The sequence below is a fragment of the Bos indicus genome, chromosome 9 (assembly GCF_029378745.1).
Source record: "Bos indicus isolate NIAB-ARS_2022 breed Sahiwal x Tharparkar chromosome 9, NIAB-ARS_B.indTharparkar_mat_pri_1.0, whole genome shotgun sequence".
Taxonomy (NCBI): Eukaryota; Metazoa; Chordata; class Mammalia; order Artiodactyla; family Bovidae; genus Bos; species Bos indicus.
In genome coordinates this window covers 92,542,091-92,557,981 of record NC_091768.1, presented here as the reverse complement: position 1 = coordinate 92,557,981, position 15,891 = coordinate 92,542,091, and the positions used below count along the sequence as shown (strand labels likewise).

General features: G+C 39.3%; 1 non-coding gene across 1 annotated transcript; it reads right to left on the bottom strand.

Annotated features, from left to right (window-relative positions):
• Positions 1–2,047: 2,047 nt before the first annotated feature.
• Positions 2,048–2,120, bottom strand: TRNAE-UUC (transfer RNA glutamic acid (anticodon UUC)). The gene has a single exon. It is a non-coding gene; the product is annotated as a tRNA-Glu (tRNA).
• Between the last annotated feature and the right edge of the window lie 13,771 nt (positions 2,121–15,891).

The window sequence follows — 15,891 nt, the reverse complement described above, 5'->3', positions numbered from 1 at the left end:
GAGGCATGTGATGGTTAATTTTATGTGTCAACTTCACTAAGCTGTGACAAAGCTGTTTGGTCAAACTCCAGTCTACATGCTGCTATGAAGGTATTTTTTAAGATGTACTTAACATTTAAATCAGTAGACTTTGAGTAAAGCAGATTACCCTCCACAATGTGGGTGGGCCTTGTCCAATCAGCTGAAAGTATTGAGAGCAAAGGCTGAGGTTTCCCAAAATAGAATAAATTTTCCTCAAGACTGAAGTATAAAAAATAAGAAACCCTGCCTGGGTGTTCAGTCTGCTCCCCTGTGTACTTTGGACTCCAGACTACAACCCTCTCCTGACTTTCCAGCCTACAGCACAATTGAAAACTTGCCAGCTCCTATAATAGTGTGAGACAAGTCCTTAAAATAAATAAATAGCTGGTGTGTGTGTGTGTGTGTGTATTCTACTGGTTCTGTTTCTCTGAAGACACCTGATTAACACCAGACAGAAAAGAGAAAGAAGAACATTCCAGAAAGCACAAACAAAATAATACAGATGTGCTGGTGGAGTCAGGTGTGGCTGGATCATGGAGAATACTGAGACACAGAAAGAGGCAAAGCTAGAAGGGGAGCTGGGGACCAGCCTCTTGCGGGGGTCATTTCAGACACATAAGCAGAGTTAGGACTTGTTCTGTCTGCTTTAGCAAAGTAGCTACTTTGGTTGCAGCACTGGGGTGGAAGCAAAATGTTGCAAAAATGCAAGTAAAATATAGTAAAGGCATGTAGTGAGGGACTGGAAGGAAGTGGGGGCAGATTAAGAATCAGAGCCAGAATCAAATGACATGAACTGACAGCTGGTTTGCCGCGCTATACTTTCTTGAAATCAGCTTATTTCTTATTCCTCTTGGCACCCAGGACCCAGCACACGATAACTTATCAAATGAGGGATGAATGGAAGAATAAACAGGAGGAGAATGATGAAATATTTAAAGATAGCCCTGGTGCCTCTACATCACAATATCTATTCTTTTTTCCTTTCAGCACCTTTTAAAAGCTCTATTTCTCTACTTCTTGCCCATCCTCAAAAATCTGTATGATCTAAAAATAATAAAGAACAGTGTGGATTTAGTTTTGCAAAAAACTTCTTACCCCTTGAGCCTTACCTCTAATCTCCTCTGTTTTTCCTTCCTCCGGTTTTACTTTGTACGCTTTGGAGCCTGAAATGTATGAGATGTGATTGCTGAGTGTGACCAGTGAGGAGATTGAATTTAGTGGAAGTAGAATCAAGGTTGGTTGGAAAAACTGCTGTGTTAGTAAACTTTAGGGGAAATGGATAGGTGGTCAGGGCCTACCTAAGCAATGCGAAGAGGCAGAAAATTCAGAAGATGTCAAGCCACCATCGGGTACTTTGCAGTCATCTGACAAAACCTTCTAAACAGAGTCAGAGTCTAACAAAGCAGTTTCGAGAAAATCCATATTGTACGTTGCACCTTCTTGGTCACCTTGACAACAAATCCTCTTTCTTAAGACAATAATATCATACCAAGAAAAGCACTTGCAAATTATGTAAATGTTAATTACAGATGAAATATCTATGGCTGAGGTAGCTCCACCTGGGGAAATATCAGGAAGGTATCTGAAAGTTTGTACTGCTAACACAGGATGGGGTAAGGAGGGAAAATTGGAGTTGGGTTATAAAAAGGATAAAGTACAAAGGGAAGATGGATTTATTCACAACTAGCATCAATCAATCAAATGACGTGCAGTCAGGATACTGGATCCATTGGTCTTACCTCCTGGAAGGGACTTTAAACTGAAAAATGGAATAGTTATAGTAGAGACTGCAGCACTGTGGCACCTGCAGCTTCAGTTGACACTGAAATCAGCTGGGATGACTGAGGCCACGTAGAAAGGAGAAGAACCAGACATCAAAAGTGACAATGGACCAGTATACTGATTTTCAACATACTCTAAAGAATTCATTGTTCTTACCGAAGATCCATCTTTTAAAAAGCACTCTGACATGGATTCCGAGCAATTATTTTTGTTTGGCCACCCCACATGGCCTGTGGAACCTTAGTTCCCTGACCAGGGATTGAACCTGTGCCCCCTGCAGTGAAAGCACAGAGTCTTAACCACTGGACCATCAGGGAAGTCCCTGAGTAACTATCTTGTTTTCTCTACATGGCCAAAAGTATTGCTAAAAATATCACAATGGAAAAAATAGATTTTACTTTTAAATCATCTACAAGTAACAAAGCACTTTAGGATATTGTCCTATTCGGTTGTACTCTTCCCAGGAAAATTTAGGCTTTAAGTATAAACTTTTAAACTTTGACACGAAATTCACGCTCTCTCAAGAGCTATGTTATCAGTGAGGTGGGTCAGAGGAGCACTAGATGACCGACCCCATCTTTCCATGTGTCTAAAACACAGCTTAATGGCTGTGGTCATTCCGAATAATTTTTTTTTCTTTATTGGTTCAATTAGGCAGACCATCGTAAAATGCATCTAGCTGTGGACACCAGTCAGACAGAAGCATCCGTGCACATAGGGGAAGCTTTCATTGGTGGTTTAGGAAGTGCATCTGTGTATTGGTCTCCAAGGTAACATAGTCTAACAGGTAGATCACAGGACTGGGGTTGGGCATGCGCAGCTCAGCCACGTTTACCAACTAGGAGATCTTAGGATGTTTTCTGAGTCTCATTGCCTCCTCCTTTTCCAGAAAGAATGCCTTTACCACCCTCATATGTCTGCAGGATTAAGTATCACAGTGTATGAAATGCCTGGCACCTGGGAAGGTCTCTGGAAATATCCATTCTCGGGGCTTTTGCAGAGTAAATACACCTTCCCTATTAGCACTTCCAGGCTTCCCAGATATCTGGGTTGGGAGGATTCCCTGGAGTAGGAAGTGATACCCCACTCCAATATTACTTCCTGGGAAATCCCTCAGACAGAGGAGCCTGGCAGGCCACAGTCCATTGGATTACGGTCCAGAGTTGGACACAACTGAGCCATTAAGCCAAAGAAGGCAATGGCACCCCACTCCAGTACTCTTGCCTGGAAAATTCCATGGACAGAGGAGCCTGGTAGGCTGCAGTCCATGGGGTCGCGAAGAGTCAGACAGGACAGAGCGACTTCACTTTCACTTTTCACTTTCATGCATTGGAGAAGGAAATGGCAACCCACTGCGGTGTCCTTGCCTGGAGAACCCCAGGGACGGCGGAGCCTGGTGGGCTGACGTCTATGGGGTTGCATAGAGTCGGACACAACTGAAGTGACTTAGCAGCAGCAGCAATAGCATTTCCAGGCTGCATTGTCTAGGATCCAGGCTCTTGCAATGAACTCGTTGAAGCTTTTTGCTAATTCTTTCACCTTTCTATACTGTAGCCTGGAAAAATGCAAAAACCTGAGTGTAATAAGTGATGTAATGGAAGAGCCAGTGGACTTGAGCACCTGGACTCTAGTTCTGTTTTTCTACTAACCTGCAATATTACTTTAAATTAGTTGCTTAAGCTCCTTGTTTCTGTTTTCTCCTTCATAAAATGAGAGTATTGCTCTATTTGATCCCTATGAGTCCCCTCAGTTCTTGAGTATTAGGATGTTAAGCAATATTTTGAGTACATGAATTTTGGTTGTGAAATATGATAATATATCTGTACACACTACAAAATGATCACCACCACAGTCTAGTTACCTCACAGCTGACTCCCCCCACCCATTAGCTTGCCCCCCTGTGATAACCATGAATCTGTTCTCTGTATCTGTTTTTGTTTTATTTTGTTTGCTCATTTATTTTTAGATTCCATGTATGAATGAAATCACAGTATTTGTCTTTCTCTGTCTTACTTACTTGACTTAGCCAAATATCTTTAACTTTTATCCGTGTTGTCACTAATGTCAGGATTTCATAGTGTATGATTTTCTTACTGTATTGTTGGATCTGATTTGCTAATATTTTGTTGAAGATTTTTGCATGTATATCAAGAATTAGTTCCATTTAGTCACTCAGTCATGTCCGACTCTTTGCAACCCCATGAACTGCAACACCCCAGGCTTCCCTGTCTATCACCAACTCTTGAAGCTTGCTCAAACTCATGTCCAATGAGTCAGTAATGCCATCCAACCATCTCATCCTCTGTCATCCCCTTCTTCTCCCGCCTTCGATCTTTCCCAGCATCAGCATCTTTTCCAGTGAGTTCTTCGCATCAGGTGGCCAAAGTATTGGAGTTTCAGCTTCAGCATCAGTCCTTCCAATGAATATTCAGGACTGATTTTCTTTAGGATTGACTGGTTTGATCTCCTTGCAATCCAAGAGACTTTCAAGAGTCTTCTTTAATACCACAGGTCAAAAAAGCATCAATTCTTCAGCATTCAGCTTTATAGTCCAACTACCACATCCATACATGACTACTGGAAAAACCACAGTTTTGACTAGACAGACCTCTGTTGGCAAAGTAATGTCTCTGCTTTTAAATATGCTATCTAGGCTGGTCATAGCTTTTCTTCCAAGGAGCAAGCACCTTTTAATTTCACAGCTGCAGTCACCATGTGCAGTGGTATTGGCCTATAATTTCTTCTTTCATAATATCTTCATCTGGTTTTGGTATCAGAGTAATGTTGATTTTGTAAAATGTGTCTGAAAGTTTTCTCCCCTCTTCAACATTTTGGAAGAGTTTGATAAGGATAGGTATTAAACTTCAAATATTTTGTAGAATTTGCCAATGAAGTTGTTTGGCCCTGGGCTTTTCTTTCTTGGGACATCTTTGATTGCTGTTTTAGTAACTGTCTATTCAAATTTTCTGTTTGTTCTTGATACAGTCTGGGGAGAGTGTATATCTCTAGGAACTAAGCCATTTCTTTTATTTGCTATACAATTTGTTGGTGTATAATTGTTCTTATAGTCTCTTATGATCCTTTCTACTTCTGTGGGTTCTGCCATAATGTCTATTCTTTCATTTCTGATTTTATTTATTTAAGTCTGCTCTCTTTTTTTTCTTAGTCTGGCTAAAGGTTTTTCAATTTCATTTATCTTTTCAAAGAACAAGCTGTTAGTTTCATTGATCTTTCCTATTGCTTTTTCAGTCTCTATTTCACTCTGATTGTATTTCCTTCCTTATACTAATTTGGAGTTTCATTTGTTCTTTATTTTCTACTTCCTCTTGGTATAAAGTGAAATTTCTTATTTAAGATTTTTCCTATTTCTTGAGGTAGGCTGATACTGTTATTAACTACCTTCTTAGAAGCATTTTTGCTGCATCTCATAGTTTTTGGTATTTTGTGTTTCTGTTTTCATTTGTCTCTAAGTATTTTTAAAATCCTTCTTTGATGACCCAGTGGTTTTTCAGTAGCACATTATTTAGTTTCTGTATTTTTGTGGCTTTTCCCATATTTTTCTTGTGATCCATTTCCAGTTTCGTGCCATTGTATTGAGAAAAGATGTTTGATATGATTTCAGTCTTCTTGAATTTACTGAGACCAGTTTTGTGAACTAATGTGTTATCTAGGAGGGCCTAGAGGAGCTATCCCACATTGAAGGTCAGGAAGGGCGGCGGTAAGGAGATACCCCTCGTTCAAGGTAAGAAGCAATGGCTGCGCTTTGCTGGAGCAGCTGTGAAAAGATACCCCATGCCCAAGGTAAGAGAAACCCAAGTAAGATGGTAGGTGTTGCAAGAGGGCATCAGAGGGCAAACACACTGAAACCATACTCACAGAAAACTAGTCAATCTAATCACACTAGGACCATAGCCTTGTCTAACTCAATGAAACTAAGCCATGCCCGTGGGGCAACCCAAGACCGGTGGGTCATGGTGGAGAGATTTGACAGAATGTGGTCCACTGGAGAAGGGAATGGCAAACCACTGCAGTATTCTTACCTTGAGAACCCCATGAACAGTATGAAAAGGCAAAATGATAGGATACTGAAAGAGGAACTCCCCAGGTCAGTAGGTGCCCAATATGCTACTGGAGATCAGTGGAGAAATAACTCCAGAAAGAATGAAGGGATTGAGCCAAAGCAAAAAGAATACCCAGCTGTGGATGGGTCTGGTGATAGAAGCAAGGTCCGATGCTGTAAAGAGCAATATTGCATAGGAACCTGGAATGTCAGGTCCATGAATCAAGGCAAATTGGAAGTGGTCAAACAAGAAATGGCAAGAGTGAATGTCGACATTCTAGGAATCAGCGAACTGAAATGGACTGGAATGGGTGAATTTAACTCACATGACCATTATATCTACTACTGTGGGCAGGAATCCCTCAGAAGAAATGGAGTAGCCATCATGGTCAACAAGAGTCCGAAATGCAGTACTTGGATGCAATCTCAAAACGACAGAATGATCTCTGTTCATTTCCAAGGCAAACCATTCAATATCACAGTAATCCAAGTCTATTCCCCAACCAGTAATGCTGAAGAAGCTGAAGTTGAACGGTTCTATGAAGACCTACAAGACCTTTTAGAACTAACACCCAAAAAAGATGTCCTTTTCATTAGAGGGGACTGGAATGCAAAAGTAGGAAGTCAAGAAACACCTAGAGTAACAGGCAAATTTGGCCTTGGAATACGGAATGAAGCAGGACAAAGACTAATAGAGTTTTGCCAAGAAAATGCACTGGTCATAACAAACAGCCTCTTCCAACAACACAAGAGAAGACTCTATACATGGACATCACCAGATGGTCAACACCAAAATCAGATTGATTATATTCTTTGCAGCCAAAGATGGAGAAGCTGTATAGTCAGCAAAAACAAGACCAGGAGCTGACTGTGGCTCAGATCATGAACTCCTTATTGCCAAATTCAGACTTAAATTGAAGAAAGTAGGGAAAACCACTAGACCATTCAGGTATGACCTAAATCAAATCCCTTATGATTATACAGTGGAAGTGAGAAATAGATTTAAGGGCCTAGATCTGATACATAGAGTGCCTGATGAACTATGGAACGAGGTTCGTGACATTGTACAGGAGACAGAGATCAAGACTATTCCCATAGAAAAGAAATGCAAAAAAGCAAAATGGCTGAATGGGGAGGCCTTACAAATAGCTGTGAAAAGAAGAGAAGCGAAAAGCAAAGGAGAAAAGGAAAGATATAAACATCTGAATGCAGAGTTCCAAAGAAGAGATAAGAAAGCCTTCTTCAGCAATCAATGCAAAGAAATAGAGGAAAACAATAGAATGGGAAAGACTAGGGATCTCTTCAAGAAAATCAGAGATACCAAAGGAACATTTTATGCAAAGATGAGCTCGATAAAGGACAGAAATGGTATGGACCTAACAGAAGCAGAAGATATTAAGAAGAGATGGCAAGAATACACAGAAGAACTGTACAAAAAAGATCTTCATGACCCAGATAATCACGATGGTGTGATCACTGACCCAGAGCCAGACATCCTGGAATGTGAAGTCAAGTGGGCCTTAGAAAGCATCACTACGAACAAAGCTAGTGGAGATGATGGAATTCCAGTTGAGCTATTCCAAATCCTGAAAGATGATGCTGTGAAAGTGCTGCACTCAATATGCAAGCAAATTTGGAAAACTCAGCAGTGGCCACAGGACTGGAAAATGGCAGTTTTCATTCCAATCCCAAAGAAAGGCAATGCCAAAGAATGCTCAAACTACTGCACAATTGCACTCATCTCACACGCTAGTAAAGTAATGCTCAAAATTCTCCAAGCCAGGCTTCAGCAATATGTGAACCGTGAACTTCCAGATGTTCAAGCTGGTTTTAGAAAAGGCAGAGGAACCAGAGATCAAATTGCCAACATCCACTGGATCATAGAAAAAGCAAGAGAGTTCCAGGAAAACATCTATTTCTGCTTTATTGACTATGCCAAAGCCTTTGACTGTGTGGATCACAATAAATTGTGGAAAATTCTGAAAGAGATGGGAATCCCAGACCACCTGATCTGCCTCTTGAGAAATTTGTATGCAGGTCAGGAAGCAACAGTTAGAGCTGGACATGGAATAACAGACTGGTTCCAAATAGGAAAAGGAGTTCGTCAAGGCTGTATATTGTCACCCTGTTTATTTAACTTATATGCAGAGTACATCATGAGAAATGCTGGACTGGAAGAAGCACAAGCTGGAATCAAGATTGCCAGGAGAAATATCAATCACCTCAGATATGCAGATGACACCACCCTTATGGCAGAAAGTGAAGAGGAACTAAAAAGCCTCCTGGTGAAAGTGAAAGTGGAGGTGAAAAAGTTGGCTTAAAGCTCAACATTCAGAAAACGAAGATCATGGCATCTGGTCCCATCACTTCATGGCAAATAGATAGGGAAACAGTGGAAACAGTGTCAGACTTTATTTTTCTGGGCTCCAAAATCACTACAGATGGTGATTGCAGCCATGAAATTAAAAGATGCTTACTCCTTGGAAGGAAAGTTATGACCAACCTAGATAGCATATTCAAAAGCAGAGACATTACTTTGCCAACAAAGGTTCGTCTAGTCAAGGCTATGGTTTTTCCTGTGGTCATGTATGGATGTGAGAGTTGGACTGTGAAGAAGGCTGAGAGCTGAAGAATTGATGCTTTTGAACTGTGGTGTTGGAGAAGACTCTTGAGAGTCCCTTGGATTGCAAGGAGATCCAACCAGTCCATTCTGAAGGAGATCGGCTCTAGGATTTCTTTGGAAGGAATGATGCTAAAGCTGAAACTCCAGTACTTTGGCCACCTCATGCGAAGAGTTGACTTATTGGAAAAGACTCTGATGCTGGGAGGGATTGGGTGCAGGAGGAGAAGGGGACGACAGAGGATGAGATGGCTGGATGGCATCACTGACTCGATGGATGTGAGTCTGAGTGAACTCCGGGAGTTGGTGATGGACAGGGAGGCCAGGTGTGCTGTGATTCTTGGGGTCGCAAAGAGTCGGCCACGACTGAGCGACTGATCTGATCTGATCTGATCCTGTAGAACATTCTGTATGAATTCAAGAATGTATATTCTGCTGCTTTTGGATGGAATGTTCTACATAAATCTATTATAAATTCATCTGCTCTAATGTGGTATTTAAGTCCAATGTTTTCTTATTGATTTTCTGTCTGGATGACCTATCCATTGTTGTAAGTGGGATATTAGAGTACCCTACCATTGTTGTATTGCTTTCAATTTTTCCCTTTAAGTCCATTAATATTTGTTTTATATTTCTTGGTACTCATCTGTTGGATGCATACATTTCAAGTGTATATCTTCTTGCTAGATTGACCCCTTTGTCATTATGTAATGCTCTTCTTTGTGTTTTATTACAGCCTTTGCCTCAAAGTCTGTTTTGTCTAATATAACTACTCCAGCTCTCTTTTCATTACCTTTTGCATGAAATATCTCTTTCTATCCCCTCACTTCCTGTCTGTCTGTTCTTCTTTCTAAAGTGAGTCTCTTGTAGGCAACATATAGATTGATCTTTTTGGAAAACTCCATTCAGCCATTCTGTTTTTGATTGCCAAATTTAGTTTATGTACTTCTCAAGTAAGTGTTGATATGTATGTATTTACTGCCGTTTTTACAAACTTTAAAAAAATTAAATTCCATAGTTTTATCTTTTTACTCCCCCTCCATCTCATTTTATATTTTTGATGATACCTAGGCAAGGCTGGCCCCTGGACCAGATGCAGGGACTACCTATGGCTCCTGTGGCATGCTGGTGGACGTGCCTGGCCCCCAGAAAGGCCACAGGACCTGACCACAGCTGCTGTGGGGTACTGGTAGTGGGGCGAGACTCCAGATGAATCTAGGCAATTTCGATTCTTAGTGTGAAGCTCTACAAACCGTCTCCTAAAAAGGTATTCCTAAGTCTTTGTGTGTGCATGTCCTGTGTTGCTGGATGATGGTCATGATAACTGTGGACAGGTTTTTCCCTTTTTGTCAGTTTCTTAGTTAGTGGTTATTGAATAGTCACAGAGATTTTGTTAAAGTAGCAAGCGAACCTACTCTTTTCTGTGCTTACAATTCTTTCTTCTATTTTCCATTTTTCAAAAGCTTGTATTATTTTGGTTCCAATTCCTAACTGAACCCTTTGTCAACAAAATGAATCTTCAGAGTTGTAAGAATGCAAACATTGATGGTTGAGTAGAATAATAGCAAATTGCAAATGAGATGACAAACGAGCAGCACATCATTTCATCCTGGAAGAGAGATCACTGAGCCTGTTGAGGGACATTGGCATCCTCCAGTACAAACATCCAATGCTTTCTCCAGCTGATACTTTCTTATCTGATGGCTTTACTTTAAAAAAAAAAACTAAACCTTCATTTGATTTTCCTCTTCTTTCTTAACTGTGATCAAACAGTCCCACAGTTTGGCAAACTGCCTTATAAGATAGTAGAGGGCTTAAAACTTTCCAGTTCATCTAAATGGATCATGAAAACAGAATATTTCAATACGTGTTCATTTGATTTCTTATTTGCTACCAGAAAATTCATGACTGCTACAAAAAAAAAGTATTTATTTTTAGGAAGCTTGTTTTATGTTATTGCACCCCTCTGCTGTCTATTAAATCAAATGGATGTAATTCACTGCTTCATTCCTCAGCGCCTTTCCCTGCAGCACACAGGGGATTAGAGCACGCAGTGTGAGAGAGCAGCGGGAGAGACGGTTTGGAAGTGCTCTCCTCATCACAAATATGTGTCTTCAATATTTAGTTGTTGTGGCAGGAAAACAGCAACAAATACATGAACTGTAAACCATCTGCTTTGAAATATGTTCAAATATGAATGTTCATCTTGAAAAATGAAATCTATGGAATTCTGGCATCCACTTTGACTTTTGAGAGATGAACAGCTTGGATATGCAAAGAAGGGATTTCCAGACTAGCCTTCTTAAACTTTAAATTTTCCTAAACTCAGAAGTTAAATAATTCACAACCTAGACAGGAAAACTTTCCTCTCAGTTTTAAACTTTAAGGGAAAACACTGCTCGAAAATCCTGCAAATGTATCTGTGTATGGATTTGTATAGAACTGTCTTATGTTTTAAGAAGCAGAGAAATGAATGTATTTCTGTGTTTGTTATTTAATATTTATTACATTTCTGTGTATGCTGGGCATGATATAAAATATAAAAAGCATGATAATTCTGACTTTCACCAGATTCCTAAAACCAAAAAGTTAAAATTGGCAAAACAGGAGACTTTGAACTGTGCCACTTGGTTTGGGGATAAGAAATGATGAGTTAGTCTCTCTGCTCACTTTTGAACTGTGGTCCTGAGGCTATCAGCATCAGTGCCCTGTAAGAAGTAGCTTTCTAAATAACTCTCAAAAAGATTTTAGGTGACTCCATAAATGTAAAGATGAAACGTGCTGCAAACTTACGTGAGCAATGAGAAAGATGAAGGCAGGAAAATGGACACCAAACAAAGCACAAAGCCCTCTGGGCTTAGCAGACCGCATCAGAAGTGACTGCAGGAAGAAGATTGGAAGCAGGAGTCGTTTTTCCTTGCTGTTTGATGTTTTGGGAGCTGATTCAATTGACCCTTTGAGAGACACAGAAATTCAAACTTATTTTCCTCCTTTTCTTCTTCATGCCATGTAATTTTTGACAAAAGTCAGTTTGATCCCCATGTAGAGAGCATTCTCCCTACAGTAAATCCTTTAGCAAGATCTCTTTGTGCTTCAGTGGCCCCCAGGTGGACAATCTCGGCCACTCCAGAATGTACTCACCTTTAAATGATTACTTTACTGCCACACATGTCCTGCCACTTCCCTGCTACCCTGTAAGCTTCTAAATAGTGGAACCCAAACTCTAACACCCTCTGAGCCGAGCATCATGTGATGAGTGCTGTGGTCTCAGTTAGCCTTCATTTGAAACTGGGAGACTTGGATGAATAAATTATGCCTAAGTGGGGAAAAAAGGTTTGAACCGACTAATGCCAATATAAGTTTGTGAAATAAGCTATTTTTATACAATATTCAGAGAGCACAACCTTTCCTAAAACAAAAATACAATATACTTAATTCAGCAAACGGCAAGATGTTGGTGATATATTTAATTTAATTTTATTTTAAAAATCAGGTATATTTCAATGCATGGCCTTTCTGAACTCTTTTCTTTTGTTCTACTTTTTCTTTAAAAAATGAATTCATTCAACATATGATTTATCTAACAGAGTTTCATAATTTTTACAACAAATGCTCCTCAAAATAACTATATAAATATCTGATACTATATGTGTCTATAGTTTTTAATTTACTTTTTTCATCTCTTTTCACTTTTGCTTTTAGGAAAAGGGGTAAAAACATGTCTAATGTTTAGAAATTTGGCAATGCTATTTTTATGCACTGTGAACTCTGCTATGTCTACAGGGAACTTAGATTTTAGTATGCAGCAGCAAAAAAGCTACTGGATGATCAATCTTGCCCTTGAGGATCAAAGTGTTTTTTTGTTGGGTCAACTGTTCAACTAAGAAACTAAAAAGAACAAAAAATATAATGGAGTAAATCTAGTCCAGAAATGTAGTGTGGGTAGTATGGAGTTTCTGTTTTATATACACGCAATTAACCTGCCTTTGTAAACATATCTGTTTGGTTTCCTTCCTACTTTCTCCACTACAGAAAGTCTGTTACTGGTCATCTTTACAAGGGAAAAAAATCCACATATTTTGTGTTGAGCTGGAAGAACCAGTGGGTGTATCCATTTAATTAGAAGGACTATATCTGCCTTAGAAACACACAGAACAAACTTCACTTGATTTTTTTTTTGAGAAAATCCTGAGAAATGAAATGAGCACAACTTATTAGCAACAAAGAACAATTAGATGAAGCTAGATTGAATGCTGAGCATTCATATCATTTTAGTAGATTTTGTACAATTTCCTCTCTTTAGATGCAACTCCATTCAGTTGACCTGAATTCTTAGGAAATGATTCAGATTGCTTTGATTTAAATTCTGATCTGCACAAATCTCTTCATTGCAGTAAAAACTAAGGCAGCCACTGGGGGCTGGATAGGCATCCTCAAATTTCCCTAGATAAATCAAAAATAAAGAGAGAAATCACAATATCATATTTCTCAAAACTGAGGACTTCTGGGGAGTGCAGAGGCTGGACTGAGTTGAACTTGTGTGTGTGTGATATAAGATACGATATTTTGTGTTTTATAAAATCTAATTCCAATATTGTAAACCAACCAGTGGTGTCAACAGATTATTCTTATATATGAATATACAGAATTTGAGAAGAAAAAGCATGTCCATCAATTGTACAATAGTGCTGAGCTCTGAATAAACTGAATATAATTTGAAAGTCACGTATTTTTTAATATGAGTAAACTAAACATGGTAAGTTCTACAAAAATAAAATCTGTGGAGAAAAATGCAGAAGCTGTCATGATTTATACTCTTATAACACAACTATGAACCGTCTTTTACGCTATGAATGAATAATAGATTTAACACATAGTGTCTCTGCATGAGTGTCAAGATGAGGAACAAACACATCACATTTTAGAAATAAGAATAGAACATGCAAAGATGCAGTGTTGTTTCTAAATTTTCTAAACTTTTAAATTTTATTTTTATTATAGCACTAGAAATAGTCTAGGCAATTAACAACAACAGAAATGTGACCACACATTATTATTCAGCAATATATGCCTCTCATTTGTAACGCCGTGTGAAGAATACAGAAGGCTAGAAAATTCCAGCTCTGTCTCACACTCACTGAATCTAAAATAGAGAAGATAGTATAAAATTCTGGAGGTAGTCTTTCTGAATTAATTTTTATAACCCAACTGAATAATGCCTCTAAGATATGTAAATCCTAAACACTTCAGAAATAACAAATCATTTCATCATGGAAGATTATTGGCTTAAAGAAATGAATATGAAGACTTTACATCTTTATATGCCTCACTGTTAAAAAAGCTACTGAGGATATTTCACTAACTGCGCTCTTACCTCGGGTTAATCTGCCAAAATATCTGTATTTCATATATTAAAATGCTCAAACTACTGCACAATTGCACTCATCTCACACACTAGTAAAGTAATGCTCAAAATTCTCCAAGCCAGGCTTCAGCCATACGTGAACCGTGAACTTCCTGATGTTCAAGCTGGTTTTAGAAAAGGCAGAGGAACCAGAGATCAAATTGCCAACATCTGCTGGATCATCAAAAAAGCAAGAGAGTTCCAGAAAAACATCTATTTCTGCTTTATTGACTATGCCAAAGCCTTTGATTGTGTGGATCACAATAAACTGTGGAAAATTCTGTAAGAGATGGGAAAACCAAACCACCTGACCTGAAACCTATATGCAGGTCAGGAAGCAACAGTTAGAACTGGACATGGAACAACAGACTGGTTCCAAATAGGAAAAGGAGTACATCAAGACTGTATACTGTCACCCTGCTTATTTAACTTATATGCAGAGTACATCATGAGAAACGCTGGGCTGGAAGAAACACAAGCTGGAATCAAGATTGCTGGGAGAAATATCAATCACCTCAGATATGCAGATGACACCACCCTTATGGCAGAAAGTGAAGAGGAACTCAAAAGCCTCTTGATGAAGGTGAAAGTGGAGAGGGAAAAAGTTGGCTTAAAGCTCAACATTCAGAAAACGAAGATCATGGCATCTGGTCCCATCACTTCATGGGAAATAGATGGGGAAACAGTGGAAACAGTGTCAGACTTTATTTTTCTGGGCTCCAAAATCACTGCAGATGGTGATTGCAGCCATGAAATTAAAAGATGCTTACTCCTTGGAAGGAAAGTTATGAGCAACCTAGACAGCATATTCAAAAGCAGAGCAGTCGCAGTCACTGCATTTAATAACCATGTGTCTGTGTGCTCAGTCGCTGAGTTGTGCCTGATTCTTTGCAACCCCGAACACTGTAGCCCTCCAGGATCCTCTGTCCATGGAATTTTCCAGGCAACAATACTGGAATGGATTGCCATTTCCTACTCCAGGGGATCTTCCCAACCCAGGGATCAAACCCACGTCTCTTGCATCTCCCGCATTGGCAGGCAGATTCTTTACCGCCACACCTCCTGGGAAGCCCCATTTAATAACTGTAACTTACACAAAATCAGAGAATGGACCAGGCCCAGACAGCCACTCCTTGGATCACTAAAGTATGAAAGAATATTCTCACTGACCTCATGGGTACACCAAGTGGGATTACAGGGGAAAAAATACAATTTATTCTGTAATCCCACAACTGTCTCCTTCATTCTTTATAGTTACATATTTTTAAAATATTTACTTATTTGGCTACATCAGGTCTTAGTTGCGGCATGCAGCATCTAGTTCCCTGAACCAGGAATCAGAACTGGGTCCCCTGCATTGGGAGCATGACGTCTTAACCACCGGACCACCAGGGAAGTCCCACCCACATTTTAAGTTTATGAAAGTTCCTCCATCTGTGTTTTTTTTTAGAGATTCTTCTCTGGTTTTCTTCATCATCTTCTGAAAGATTAACTTATATTTATTTACCCATCATTCTATGTTTTCTATAAAAAGCTTTTTCCAAAGAGGAAGAAAGGAAGTGAAGAAACTAAAATAAAGAACGTGGCAAAAACTCTATTAAAATGTTTTGCTGTATCCAGCCTTCAGCAGTTAGGTTATTTTTCAAATTTACATAAGGACTTATTATCATCCTGACTGCAATCATGTAGAAAATGAATGGGGTATAAAGTACATCAGGCTAATTTAATAAAACGAGCCTTCTTTTCTTGTGAAATCTTTGAAGAAAGGAATCATTAGACAGAGACTTGCCTTGTTTTCACCCAGGTCATGAGGCATGTCAACTTGGAGATGTGCCTTTGGCAAGAAGTCCTTAATTAGAAATTCCTCGAGAGCTGCTCCCAGTAGGTGCTTCCTAAGACAAAAAGATAAAATAACATAGCAAAAAAGCCCTTGCTAAGGATACAACAACCAGGCTGAGCTGAATGAAAAAAATAATTTGCTAACTGCAAACGAGCAAGGCTGTC